The sequence below is a fragment of the Lissotriton vulgaris genome, chromosome 1_1 (assembly GCF_964263255.1).
Source record: "Lissotriton vulgaris chromosome 1_1, aLisVul1.2, whole genome shotgun sequence".
Lineage (NCBI taxonomy): Eukaryota > Metazoa > Chordata > Amphibia > Caudata > Salamandridae > Lissotriton > Lissotriton vulgaris.
This window is the reverse complement of record NC_141685.1, coordinates 1,443,244,487-1,443,259,375: the sequence shown is the minus strand read 5'-3', so window position 1 is coordinate 1,443,259,375 and position 14,889 is coordinate 1,443,244,487.

Sequence of the window (14,889 nt, the reverse complement as noted above, 5' to 3'; positions counted from 1 at the left end):
CCATCTGGATTCAAGCAAGCCGGGCCGAAGACGGCTGAAATGCCAGAAACCGTTCCCCGGTAGCTTGTTTCATTCCCAGTTAAAGAATTGGCTTGGTAGTTTGGTTTGCCCTGTTCCCATGATACACTGGGCCAGGGACAGACTAATTTGCATATAGCCAGGTTCTGAGCTGGGATGGTGCAGTGAGCTAAAAAACGGTGTTGGATTAAGCCCTGATCTCTTGACTGGGTGAGAGTATTCTGCTTAATTCAGAAACTCTGTCCATCACCACCCCCTGTTGTTTAATTATATTGTCCACCATAAGCGTGGAAGGGTATACTCAGACGTGAGTCCCTTGCTCATTGTACCATCTGGATTCAAGCAAGCCGGGCCGAAGACGGCTGAAATGCCAGAAACCGGTCCCCAGTAGCTTGTTTCCTTCCCAGTTAAAGAATTGGCTTGGTAGTTTGGTTTGCCCTGTTCCCATGATACACTGGGCCAGGGACAGACTAGTTTGCATATAGCCAGGTTCTGAGCTGGGATGGTGCAGTGAGCTAAAAAACGGTGTTGGATTAAGCCCTGATCTCTTGACTGGGTGAGAGTATTCTGCTTAATTCAGAAACTCTGTCCATCACCACCCCCTGTTGTTTAAATATATTGTCCACCATATGCGTGGAAGGGTATACTCAGACGTGAGTCCCTTGCTCATTGCACCATCTGGATTCAAGCAAGCCGGGCCGAAGACGGCTGAAATGCCAGAAACCGGTCCCCGGTAGCTTGTTTCATTCCCAGTTAAAGAATTGGCTTGGTAGTTTGGTTTGCCCTGTTCCCATGATACACTGGGCCAGGGACAGACTAATTTGCATATAGCCAGGTTCTGAGCTGGGATGGTGCAGTGAGCTAAAAAACGGTGTTGGATTAAGCCCTGATCTCTTGACTGGGTGAGAGTATTCTGCTTAATTCAGAAACTCTGTCCATCACCACCCCCTGTTGTTTAATTATATTGTCCACCATAAGCGTGGAAGGGTATACTCAGACGTGAGTCCCTTGCTCATTGTACCATCTGGATTCAAGCAAGCCGGGCTGAAGACGGCTGAAATGCCAGAAACCGGTCCCCGGTAGCTTGTTTCCTTCCCAGTTAAAGAATTGGCTTGGTAGTTTGGTTTGCCCTGTTCCCATGATACACTGGGCCAGGGACAGACTAATTTGCATATAGCCAGGTTCTGAGCTGGGATGGTGCAGTGAGCTAAAAAACGGTGTCGGTTAAGCCCTGATCTCTTGACTGGGTGAGAGTATTCTGCTTAATTCAGAAACTCTGTCCATCACCACCCACCTGTTGTTTATATATATTGTCCACCATAAGCGTGGAAGGGTATACTCAGACATGAGTTCCTTGCTCATTGCACCATCTGGATTCAAGCAAGCCGGGCCGAAGACGACTGAAATGCCAGAAACCGGTCCCCGGTAGCTTGTTTCCTTCCCAGTTAAAGAATTGGCTTGGTAGTTTGGTTTGCCCTGTTCCCATGATACACTGGGCCAGGGAAAGACTAGTTTGCATATAGCCAGGTTCTGAGCTGGGATGGTGCAGTGAGCTAAAAAAGGTGTTGGATTAAGCCCGGATCTCTTGACTGGGTGAGAGTATTCTGCTTAATTCAGAAACTCTGTCCATCACCACCCACCTGTTGTTTAATTATATTGTCCACCATAAGCGTGGAAGGGTATACTCAGACGTGAGTCCCTTGCTCATTGCACCATCTGGATTCAAGCAAGCCGGGCCGAAGATGGCTGAAATGCCAGAAACCGGTCCCCGGTAGCTTGTTTCCTTCCCAGTTAAAGAATTGGCTTGGTAGTTTGGTTTGCCCTGTTCCCGTGATACACTGGGCCAGGGACAGACTAATTTGCATATAGCCAGGTTCTGAGCTGGGATGGTGCAGTGAGCTAAAAAACGGTGTTGGATTAAGCCCTGATCTCTTGACTGGGTGAGAGTATTCTGCTTAATTCAGAAACTCTGTCCATCACCACCCCCTGTTGTTTAATTATATTGTCCACCCGAAGCGTTGAAGGGTATACTCAGAGGTGAGTCCCTTGCTCATTGCACCATCTGGATTCAAGCAAGCCCGGCCGAAGACGGCTGAAATGCCAGAAACCGGTCCCCGGTAGCTTGTTTCCTTCCCGGTTAAAGAATTGGCTTGGTAGTTTGGTTTGCCCTGTTCCCATGATACGCTGGGCCAGGGACAGACTAATTTGCATATAGCCAGGTTCTGAGCTGGGATGGTGCAGTGAGCTAAAAAACGGTGTTGGATTACGCCCTGATCTCTTGACTGGGTGAGAGTATTCTGCTTAATTCAGAAACTCTGTCCATCACCACCCCCTGTTGTTTAATTATATTGTCCAGCATAAGCGTGAAAGGGTATACTCAGACGTGAGTCCCTTGCTCATTGCACCATCTGGATTCAAGCAAGCCGGGCCGAAGACGGCTGAAATGCCAGAAACCGGTCCCCGGTAGCTTGTTTCCTTCCCAGTTAAAGAATTGGCTTGGTAGTTTGGTTTGCCCTGTTCCCATGATACACTGGGCCAGGGACAGACTAATTTGCATATGGCCAGGTTCTGAGCTGGGATGGTGCAGTGAGCTAAAAAACGGTGTTGGATTAAGCCCTGATCTCTTGACTGGGTGAGAGTATTCTGCTTAATTCAGAAACTCTGTCCATCACCACCCCCTGTTGTTTAATTATATTGTCCACCATAAGCGTGGAAGGGTATACTCAGACGTGAGTCCCTTGCTCATTGCACCATCTGGATTCAAGCAAGCCGGGCCGAAGACGGCTGAAATGCCAGAAACCGGTCCCCGGTAGCTTGTTTCATTCCCAGTTAAAGAATTGGCTTGGTAGTTTGGTTTGCCCTGTTCCCATGATACACTGGGCCAGGGACAGACTAATTTGCATATAGCCAGGTTCTGAGCTGGGATGGTGCAGTGAGCTAAAAAACGGTGTTGGATTAAGCCCTGATCTCTTGACTGGGTGAGAGTATTCTGCTTAATTCAGAAACTCTGTCCATCACCACCCCCTGTTGTTTAATTATATTGTCCACCATAAGCGTGGAAGGGTATACTCAGACGTGAGTCCCTTGCTCATTGTACCATCTGGATTCAAGCAAGCCGGGCCGAAGACGGCTGAAATGCCGGAAACCGGTCCCCGGTAGCTTGTTTCCTTCCCAGTTAAAGAATTGGCTTGGTAGTTTGGTTTGCCCTGTTCCCATGATACACTGGGCCAGGGACAGACTAATTTGCATATAGCTAGGTTCTGAGCTGGGATGGTGCAGTGAGCTAAAAAACGGTGTCGGTTAAGCCCTGATCTCCTGACTGGGTGAGAGTATTCTGCTTAATTCAGAAACTCTGTCCATCACCACCCACCTGTTGTTTGATTATATTGTCCACCATAAGCGTGGAAGGGTATACTTAGACATGAGTTCCTTGCTCATTGCACCATCTGGATTCAAGCAAGCCGGGCCGAAGACGACTGAAATGCCAGAAACCGGTCCCCGGTAGCTTGTTTCCTTCCCAGTTAAAGAATTGGCTTGGTAGTTTGGTTTGCCCTGTTCCCATGATACACTGGGCCAGGGACAGACTAGTTTGCATATAGCCAGGTTCTGAGCTGGGATGGTGCAGTGAGCTAAAAAAGGTGTTGGATTAAGCCCGGATCTCTTGACTGGGTGAGAGTATTCTGCTTAATTCAGAAACTCTGTCCATCACCACCCACCTGTTGTTTAATTATATTGTCCACCATAAGCGTGGAAGGGTATACTCAGACGTGAGTCCCTTGCTCATTGCACCATCTGGATTCAAGCAAGCCGGGCCGAAGACGGCTGAAATGCCAGAAACCGGTCCCCGGTAGCTTGTTTCCTTCCCAGTTAAAGAATTGGCTTGGTAGTTTGGTTTGCCCTGTTCCCATGATACACTGGGCCAGGGACAGACTAATTTGCATATAGCCAGGTTCTGAGCTGGGATGGTGCAGTGAGCTAAAAAACGGTGTTGGATTAAGCCCTGATCTCTTGACTGGGTGAGAGTATTCTGCTTAATTCAGAAACTCTGTCCATCACCACCCCCTGTTGTTTAATTATATTGTCCACCATAAGCGTTGAAGGGTATACTCAGACTTGAGTCCCTTGCTCATTGCACCATCTGGATTCAAGCAAGCCCGGCCGAAGACGGCTGAAATGCCAGAAACCGGTCCCCGGTAGCTTGTTTCCTTCCCAGTTAAAGAATTGGCTTGGTAGTTTGGTTTGCCCTGTTCCCATGATACGCTGGGCCAGGGACAGACTAATTTGCATATAGCCAGGTTCTGAGCTGGGATGGTGCAGTGAGCTAAAAAACGGTGTTGGATTACGCCCTGATCTCTTGACTGGGTGAGAGTATTCTGCTTAATTCAGAAACTCTGTCCATCACCACCCCCTGTTGTTTAATTATATTGTCCACCATAAACGTGAAAGGGTATACTCAGACGTGAGTCCCTTGCTCATTGCACCATCTGGATTCAAGCAAGCCGGGCCGAAGACGGCTGAAATGCCAGAATCCGGTCCCCGGTAGCTTGTTTCCTTCCCAGTTAAAGAATTGGCTTGGTAGTTTGGTTTGCCCTGTTCCCATGATACACTGGGCCAGGGACAGACTAATTTGCATATAGCCAGGTTCTGAGCTGGGATGGTGCAGTGAGCTAAAAAACGGTGTTGGATTAAGCCCTGATCTCTTGACTGGGTGAGAGTATTCTGCTTAATTCAGAAACTCTGTCCATCACCACCCCCTGTTGTTTAATTATATTGTCCACCATAAGCGTGGAAGGGTATACTCAGACGTGAGTCCCTTGCTCATTGCACCATCTGGATTCAAGCAAGCCGGGCCGAAGATGGCTGAAATGCCAGAAACCGGTCCCCGGTAGCTTGTTTCATTCCCAGTTAAAGAATTGGCTTGGTAGTTTGGTTTGCCCTGTTCCCAAGATACACTGGGCCAGGGACAGACTAATGTGCATATAGCCAGGTTCTGAGCTGGGATGGTGCAGTGAGCTAAAAAACGGTGTCGGTTAAGCCCTGATCTCTTGACTGGGTGAGAGTATTCTGCTTAATTCAGAAACTCTGTCCATCACCACCCACCTGTTGTTTAATTATATTGTCCACCATAAGCGCGGAAGGGTATACTCAGACATGAGTTCCTTGCTCATTGCACCATCTGGATTCAAGCAAGCCGGGCCGAAGACGACTGAAATGCCAGAAACCGGTCCCCGGTAGCTTGTTTCCTTCCCAGTTAAAGAATTGGCTTGGTAGTTTGGTTTGCCCTGTTCCCATGATACACTGGGCCAGGGACAGACTAGTTTGCATATAGCCAGGTTCTGAGCTGGGATGGTGCAGTGAGCTAAAAAAGGTGTTGGATTAAGCCTGGATCTCTTGACTGGGTGAGAGTATTCTGCTTAATTCAGAAACTCTGTCCATCACCACCCACCTGTTGTTTAATTATATTGTCCACCATAAGCGTGGAAGGGTATACTCAGACGTGAGTCCCTTGCTCATTGCACCATCTGGATTCAAGCAAGCCGGGCCAAAGATGGCTGAAATGCCAGAAACCGGTCCCCGGTAGCTTGTTTCCTTCCCAGTTAAAGAATTGGCTTGGTAGTTTGGTTTGCCCTGTTCCTATGATACACTGGGCCAGGGACAGACTAATTTGCATATAGCCAGGTTCTGAGCTGGGATGGTGCAGTGAGCTAAAAAACGGTGTTGGAATAAGCCCTGATCTCTTGACTGGGTGAGAGTATTCTGCTTAATTCAGAAACTCTGTCCATCACCACCCCCTGTTGTTTAATTATATTGTCCACCATAAGCGTGAAAGGGTATACTCAGACGTGAGTCCCTTGCTCATTGCACCATCTGGATTCAAGCAAGCCGGGCCGAAGACGGCTGAAATGCCAGAAACCGGTCCCCGGTAGCTAGTTTCCTTCCCAGTTAAAGAATTGGCTTGGTAGTTTGGTTTGCCCTGTTCCCATGATACACTGGGCCAGGGACAGACTAATTTGCATATAGCCAGGTTCTGAGCTGGGATGGTGCAGTGAGCTAAAAAACGGTGTTGGATTAAGCCCTGATCTCTTGACTGGGTGAGAGTATTCTGCTTAATTCAGAAACTCTGTCCATCACCACCCCCTGTTGTTTAATTATATTGTCCACCATAAGCGTGGAAGGGTATACTCAGACGTGAGTCCCTTGCTCATTGCACCATCTGGATTCAAGCAAGCCTGACCGAAGACGGCTGAAATGCCAGAAACCGGTCCCCGGTAGCTTGTTTCATTCCCAGTTAAAGAATTGGCTTGGTAGTTTGGTTTGCCCTGTTCCCATGATACACTGGGCCAGGGACAGACTAATTTGCATATAGCCAGGTTCTGAGCTGGGATGGTGCAGTGAGCTAAAAAACGGTGTTGGATTAAGCCCTGATCTCTTGACTGGGTGAGAGTATTCTGCTTAATTCAGAAACTCTGTCCATCACCACCCCCTGTTGTTTAATTATATTGTCCACCATAAGCGTGGAAGGGTATACTCAGACGTGAGTCCCTTGCTCATTGTACCATCTGGATTCAAGCAAGCCGGGCCGAAAACGGCTGAAATGCCGGAAACCGATCCCCGGTAGCTTGTTTCCTTCCCAGTTAAAGAATTGGCTTGGTAGTTTGGTTTGCCCTGTTCCCATGATACACTGGGCCAGGGACAGACTAATTTGCATATAGCTAGGTTCTGAGCTGGGATGGTGCAGTGAGCTAAAAAACGGTGTCGGTTAAGCCCTGATCTCTTGACTGGGTGAGAGTATTCTGCTTAATTCAGAAACTCTGTCCATCACCACCCACCTGTTGTTTGATTATATTGTCCACCATAAGCGTGGAAGGGTATACTTAGACATGAGTTCCTTGCTCATTGCACCATCTGGATTCAAGCAAGCCGGGCCGAAGACGACTGAAATGCCAGAAACCGGTCCCCGGTAGCTTGTTTCCTTCCCAGTTAAAGAATTGGCTTGGTAGTTTGGTTTGCCCTGTTCCCATGATACACTGGGCCAGGGACAGACTAGTTTGCATATAGCCAGGTTCTGAGCTGGGATGGTGCAGTGAGCTAAAAAAGGTGTTGGATTAAGCCCGGATCTCTTGACTGGGTGAGAGTATTCTGCTTAATTCAGAAACTCTGTCCATCACCACCCACCTGTTGTTTAATTATATTGTCCACCATAAGCGTGGAAGGGTATACTCAGACGTGAGTCCCTTGCTCATTGCACCATCTGGATTCAAGCAAGCCGGGCCGAAGACGGCTGAAATGCCAGAAACCGGTCCCCGGTAGCTTGTTTCCTTCCCAGTTAAAGAATTGGCTTGGTAGTTTGGTTTGCCCTGTTCCCATGATACACTGGGCCAGGGACAGACTAATTTGCATATAGCCAGGTTCTGAGCTGGGATGGTGCAGTGAGCTAAAAAACGGTGTTGGATTAAGCCCTGATCTCTTGACTGGGTGAGAGTATTCTGCTTAATTCAGAAACTCTGTCCATCACCACCCCCTGTTGTTTAATTATATTGTCCACCATAAGCGTGGAAGGGTATACTCAGACGTGAATCCCTTGCTCATTGCACCATCTGGATTCAAGCAAGCCGGGCCGAAGACGGCTGAAATGCCAGAAACCGGTCCCCGGTAGCTTGTTTCCTTCCCAGTTAAAGAATTGGCTTGGTAGTTTGGTTTGCCCCGTTCCCATGATACACTGGGCCAGGGACAGACTAATTTGCATATAGCCAGGTTCTGAGCTGGGATGGTGCAGTGAGCTAAAAAACGGTGTTGGATTAAGCCCTGATCTCTTGACTGGGTGAGAGTATTCTGCTTAATTCAGAAACTCTGTCCATCACCACCCCCTGTTGTTTAATTATATTGTCCACCATAAGCGTTGAAGGGTATACTCAGACGTGAGTCCCTTGCTCATTGCACCATCTGGATTCAAGCAAGCCCGGCCGAAGACGGCTGAAATGCCAGAAACCGGTCCCCGGTAGCTTGTTTCCTTCCCAGTTAAAGAATTGGCTTGGTAGTTTGGTTTGCCCTGTTCCCATGATACGCTGGGCCAGGGACAGACTAATTTGCATATAGCCAGGTTCTGAGCTGGGATGGTGCAGTGAGCTAAAAAACGGTGTTGGATTACGCCCTGATCTCTTGACTGGGTGAGAGTATTCTGCTTAATTCAGAAACTCTGTCCATCACCACCCCCTGTTGTTTAATTATATTGTCCACCATAAACGTGAAAGGGTATACTCAGACGTGAGTCCCTTGCTCATTGCACCATCTGGATTCAAGCAAGCCGGGCCGAAGACGGCTGAAATGCCAGAAACCGGTCCCCGGTAGCTTGTTTCCTTCCCAGTTAAAGAATTGGCTTGGTAGTTTGGTTTGCCCTGTTCCCATGATACACTGGGCCAGGGACAGACTAATTTGCATATAGCCAGGTTCTGAGCTGGGATGGTGCAGTGAGCTAAAAAACGGTGTTGGATTAAGCCCTGATCTCTTGACTGGGTGAGAGTATTCTGCTTAATTCAGAAACTCTGTCCATCACCACCCCCTGTTGTTTAATTATATTGTCCACCATAAGCGTGGAAGGGTATACTCAGACGTGAGTCCCTTGCTCATTGCACCATCTGGATTCAAGCAAGCCGGGCCGAAGATGGCTGAAATGCCAGAAACCGGTCCCCGGTAGCTTGTTTCATTCCCAGTTAAAGAATTGGCTTGGTAGTTTGGTTTGCCCTGTTCCCAAGATACACTGGGCCAGGGACAGACTAATGTGCATATAGCCAGGTTCTGAGCTGGGATGGTGCAGTGAGCTAAAAAACGGTGTCGGTTAAGCCCTGATCTCTTGACTGGGTGAGAGTATTCTGCTTAATTCAGAAACTCTGTCCATCACCACCCACCTGTTGTTTAATTATATTGTCCACCATAAGCGCGGAAGGGTATACTCAGACATGAGTTCCTTGCTCATTGCACCATCTGGATTCAAGCAAGCCGGGCCGAAGACGACTGAAATGCCAGAAACCGGTCCCCGGTAGCTTGTTTCCTTCCCAGTTAAAGAATTGGCTTGGTAGTTTGGTTTGCCCTGTTCCCATGATACACTGGGCCAGGGACAGACTAGTTTGCATATAGCCAGGTTCTGAGCTGGGATGGTGCAGTGAGCTAAAAAAGGTGTTGGATTAAGCCTGGATCTCTTGACTGGGTGAGAGTATTCTGCTTAATTCAGAAACTCTGTCCATCACCACCCACCTGTTGTTTAATTATATTGTCCACCATAAGCGTGGAAGGGTATACTCAGACGTGAGTCCCTTGCTCATTGCACCATCTGGATTCAAGCAAGCCGGGCCGAAGACGGCTGAAATGCCAGAAACCGGTCCCCGGTAGCTTGTTTCATTCCCAGTTAAAGAATTGGCTTGGTAGTTTGGTTTGCCCTGTTCCCATGATACACTGGGCCAGGGACAGACTAATTTGCATATAGCCAGGTTCTGAGCTGGGATGGTGCACTGAGCTAAAAAACGGTGTTGGATTAAGCCCTGATCTCTTGACTGGGTGAGAGTATTCTGCTTAATTCAGAAACTCTGTCCATCACCACCCCCTGTTGTTTAATTATATTGTCCACCATAAGCGTGGAAGGGTATACTCAGACGTGAGTCCCTTGCTCATTGTACCATCTGGATTCAAGCAAGCCGGGCCGAAGACGGCTGAAATGCCGGAAACCGGTCCCCGGTAGCTTGTTTCCTTCCCAGTTAAAGAATTGGCTTGGTAGTTTGGTTTGCCCTGTTCCCATGATACACTGGGCCAGGGACAGACTAATTTGCATATAGCTAGGTTCTGAGCTGGGATGGTGCAGTGAGCTAAAAAACGGTGTCGGTTAAGCCCTGATCTCTTGACTGGGTGAGAGTATTCTGCTTAATTCAGAAACTCTGTCCATCACCACCCACCTGTTGTTTGATTATATTGTCCACCATAAGCGTGGAAGGGTATACTTAGACATGAGTTCCTTGCTCATTGCACCATCTGGATTCAAGCAAGCCGGGCCGAAGACGACTGAAATGCCAGAAACCGGTCCCCGGTAGCTTGTTTCCGTCCCAGTTAAAGAATTGGCTTGGTAGTTTGGTTTGCCCTGTTCCCATGATACACTGGGCCAGGGACAGACTAGTTTGCATATAGCCAGGTTCTGAGCTGGGATGGTGCAGTGAGCTAAAAAAGGTGTTGGATTAAGCCCGGATCTCTTGACTGGGTGAGAGTATTCTGCTTAATTCAGAAACTCTGTCCATCACCACCCACCTGTTGTTTAATTATATTGTCCACCATAAGCGTGGAAGGGTATACTCAGACGTGAGTCCCTTGCTCATTGCACCATCTGGATTCAAGCAAGCCGGGCCGAAGACGGCTGAAATGCCAGAAACCGGTCCCCGGTAGCTTGTTTCCTTCCCAGTTAAAGAATTGGCTTGGTAGTTTGGTTTGCCCTGTTCCCATGATACACTGGGCCAGGGACAGACTAATTTGCATATAGCCAGGTTCTGAGCTGGGATGGTGCAGTGAGCTAAAAAACGGTGTTGGATTAAGCCCTGATCTCTTGACTGGGTGAGAGTATTCTGCTTAATTCAGAAACTCTGTCCATCACCACCCCCTGTTGTTTAATTATATTGTCCACCATAAGCGTTGAAGGGTATACTCAGACGTGAGTCCCTTGCTCATTGCACCATCTGGATTCAAGCAAGCCCGGCCGAAGACGGCTGAAATGCCAGAAACCGGTCCCCGGTAGCTTGTTTCCTTCCCAGTTAAAGAATTGGCTTGGTAGTTTGGTTTGCCCTGTTCCCATGATACGCTGGGCCAGGGACAGACTAATTTGCATATAGCCAGGTTCTGAGCTGGGATGGTGCAGTGAGCTAAAAAACGGTGTTGGATTACGCCCTGATCTCTTGACTGGGTGAGAGTATTCTGCTTAATTCAGAAACTCTGTCCATCACCACCCCCTGTTGTTTAATTATATTGTCCACCATAAACGTGAAAGGGTATACTCAGACGTGAGTCCCTTGCTCATTGCACCATCTGGATTCAAGCAAGCCGGGCCGAAGACGGCTGAAATGCCAGAAACCGGTCCCCGGTAGCTTGTTTCCTTCCCAGTTAAAGAATTGGCTTGGTAGTTTGGTTTGCCCTGTTCCCATGATACACTGGGCCAGGGACAGACTAATTTGCATATAGCCAGGTTCTGAGCTGGGATGGTGCAGTGAGCTAAAAAACGGTGTTGGATTAAGCCCTGATCTCTTGACTGGGTGAGAGTATTCTGCTTAATTCAGAAACTCTGTCCATCACCACCCCCTGTTGTTTAATTATATTGTCCACCATAAGCGTGGAAGGGTATACTCAGACGTGAGTCCCTTGCTCATTGCACCATCTGGATTCAAGCAAGCCGGGCCGAAGATGGCTGAAATGCCAGAAACCGGTCCCGGTAGCTTGTTTCATTCCCAGTTAAAGAATTGGCTTGGTAGTTTGGTTTGCCCTGTTCCCAAGATACACTGGGCCAGGGACAGACTAATGTGCATATAGCCAGGTTCTGAGCTGGGATGGTGCAGTGAGCTAAAAAACGGTGTCGGTTAAGCCCTGATCTCTTGACTGGGTGAGAGTATTCTGCTTAATTCAGAAACTCTGTCCATCACCACCCACCTGTTGTTTAATTATATTGTCCACCATAAGCGCGGAAGGGTATACTCAGACATGAGTTCCTTGCTCATTGCACCATCTGGATTCAAGCAAGCCGGGCCGAAGACGACTGAAATGCCAGAAACCGGTCCCCGGTAGCTTGTTTCCTTCCCAGTTAAAGAATTGGCTTGGTAGTTTGGTTTGCCCTGTTCCCATGATACACTGGGCCAGGGACAGACTAGTTTGCATATAGCCAGGTTCTGAGCTGGGATGGTGCAGTGAGCTAAAAAAGGTGTTGGATTAAGCCTGGATCTCTTGACTGGGTGAGAGTATTCTGCTTAATTCAGAAACTCTGTCCATCACCACCCACCTGTTGTTTAATTATATTGTCCACCATAAGCGTGGAAGGGTATACTCAGACGTGAGTCCCTTGCTCATTGCACCATCTGGATTCAAGCAAGCCGGGCCAAAGATGGCTGAAATGCCAGAAACCGGTCCCCGGTAGCTTGTTTCCTTCCCAGTTAAAGAATTGGCTTGGTAGTTTGGTTTGCCCTGTTCCTATGATACACTGGGCCAGGGACAGACTAATTTGCATATAGCCAGGTTCTGAGCTGGGATGGTGCAGTGAGCTAAAAAACGGTGTTGGAATAAGCCCTGATCTCTTGACTGGGTGAGAGTATTCTGCTTAATTCAGAAACTCTGTCCATCACCACCCCCTGTTGTTTAATTATATTGTCCACCATAAGCGTGAAAGGGTATACTCAGACGTGAGTCCCTTGCTCATTGCACCATCTGGATTCAAGCAAGCCGGGCCGAAGACGGCTGAAATGCCAGAAACCGATCCCCGGTAGCTTGTTTCCTTCCCAGTTAAAGAATTGGCTTGGTAGTTTGGTTTGCCCTGTTCCCATGATACACTGGGCCAGGGACAGACTAGTTTGCATATAGCCAGGTTCTGAGCTGGGATGGTGCAGTGAGCTAAAAAAGGTGTTGGATTAAGCCTGGATCTCTTGACTGGGTGAGAGTATTCTGCTTAATTCAGAAACTCTGTCCATCACCACCCACCTGTTGTTTAATTATATTGTCCACCATAAGCGTGGAAGGGTATACTCAGACGTGAGTCCCTTGCTCATTGCACCATCTGGATTCAAGCAAGCCGGGCCGAAGACGGCTGAAATGCCAGAAACCGGTCCCCGGTAGCTTGTTTCATTCCCAGTTAAAGAATTGGCTTGGTAGTTTGGTTTGCCCTGTTCCAATGATACACTGGGCCAGGGACAGACTAATTTGCATATAGCCAGGTTCTGAGCTGGGATGGTGCAGTGAGCTAAAAAACGGTGTTGGATTAAGCCCTGATCTCTTGACTGGGTGAGAGTATTCTGCTTAATTCAGAAACTCTGTCCATCACCACCCCCTGTTGTTTAATTATATTGTCCACCATAAGCGTGGAAGGGTATACTCAGACGTGAGTCCCTTGCTCATTGTACCATCTGGATTCAAGCAAGCCGGGCCGAAGACGGCTGAAATGCCGGAAACCGGTCCCCGGTAGCTTGTTTCCTTCCCAGTTAAAGAATTGGCTTGGTAGTTTGGTTTGCCCTGTTCCCATGATACACTGGGCCAGGGACAGACTAATTTGCATATAGCTAGGTTCTGAGCTGGGATGGTGCAGTGAGCTAAAAAACGGTGTCGGTTAAGCCCTGATCTCTTGACTGGGTGAGAGTATTCTGCTTAATTCAGAAACTCTGTCCATCACCACCCACCTGTTGTTTGATTATATTGTCCACCATAAGCGTGGAAGGGTATACTTAGACATGAGTTCCTTGCTCATTGCACCATCTGGATTCAAGCAAGCCGGGCCGAAGACGACTGAAATGCCAGAAACCGGTCCCCGGTAGCTTGTTTCCTTCCCAGTTAAAGAATTGGCTTGGTAGTTTGGTTTGCCCTGTTCCCATGATACACTGGGCCAGGGACAGACTAGTTTGCATATAGCCAGGTTCTGAGCTGGGATGGTGCAGTGAGCTAAAAAAGGTGTTGGATTAAGCCCGGATCTCTTGACTGGGTGAGAGTATTCTGCTTAATTCAGAACTCTGTCCATCACCACCCACCTGTTGTTTAATTATATTGTCCACCATAAGCGTGGAAGGGTATACTCAGACGTGAGTCCCTTGCTCATTGCACCATCTGGATTCAAGCAAGCCGGGCCGAAGACGGCTGAAATGCCAGAAACCGGTCCCCGGTAGCTTGTTTCCTTCCCAGTTAAAGAATTGGCTTGGTAGTTTGGTTTGCCCTGTTCCCATGATACACTGGGCCAGGGACAGACTAATTTGCATATAGCCAGGTTCTGAGCTGGGATGGTGCAGTGAGCTAAAAAACGGTGTTGGATTAAGCCCTGATCTCTTGACTGGGTGAGAGTATTCTGCTTAATTCAGAAACTCTGTCCATCACCACCCCCTGTTGTTTAATTATATTGTCCACCATAAGCGTTGAAGGGTATACTCAGACGTGAGTCCCTTGCTCATTGCACCATCTGGATTCAAGCAAGCCCGGCCGAAGACGGCTGAAATGCCAGAAACCGGTCCCCGGTAGCTTGTTTCCTTCCCAGTTAAAGAATTGGCTTGGTAGTTTGGTTTGCCCTGTTCCCATGATACGCTGGGCCAGGGACAGACTAATTTGCATATAGCCAGGTTCTGAGCTGGGATGGTGCAGTGAGCTAAAAAACGGTGTTGGATTACGCCCTGATCTCTTGACTGGGTGAGAGTATTCTGCTTAATTCAGAAACTCTGTCCATCACCACCCCCTGTTGTTTAATTATATTGTCCACCATAAACGTGAAAGGGTATACTCAGACGTGAGTCCCTTGCTCATTGCACCATCTGGATTCAAGCAAGCCGGGCCGAAGACGGCTGAAATGCCAGAAACCGGTCCCCGGTAGCTTGTTTCCTTCCCAGTTAAAGAATTGGCTTGGTAGTTTGGTTTGCCCTGTTCCCATGATACACTGGGCCAGGGACAGACTAATTTGCATATAGCCAGGTTCTGAGCTGGGATGGTGCAGTGAGCTAAAAAACGGTGTTGGATTAAGCCCTGATCTCTTGACTGGGTGAGAGTATTCTGCTTAATTCAGAAACTCTGTCCATCACCACCCCCTGTTGTTTAATTATATTGTCCACCATAAGCGTGGAAGGGTATACTCAGACGTGAGTCCCTTGCTCATTGCACCATCTGGATTCA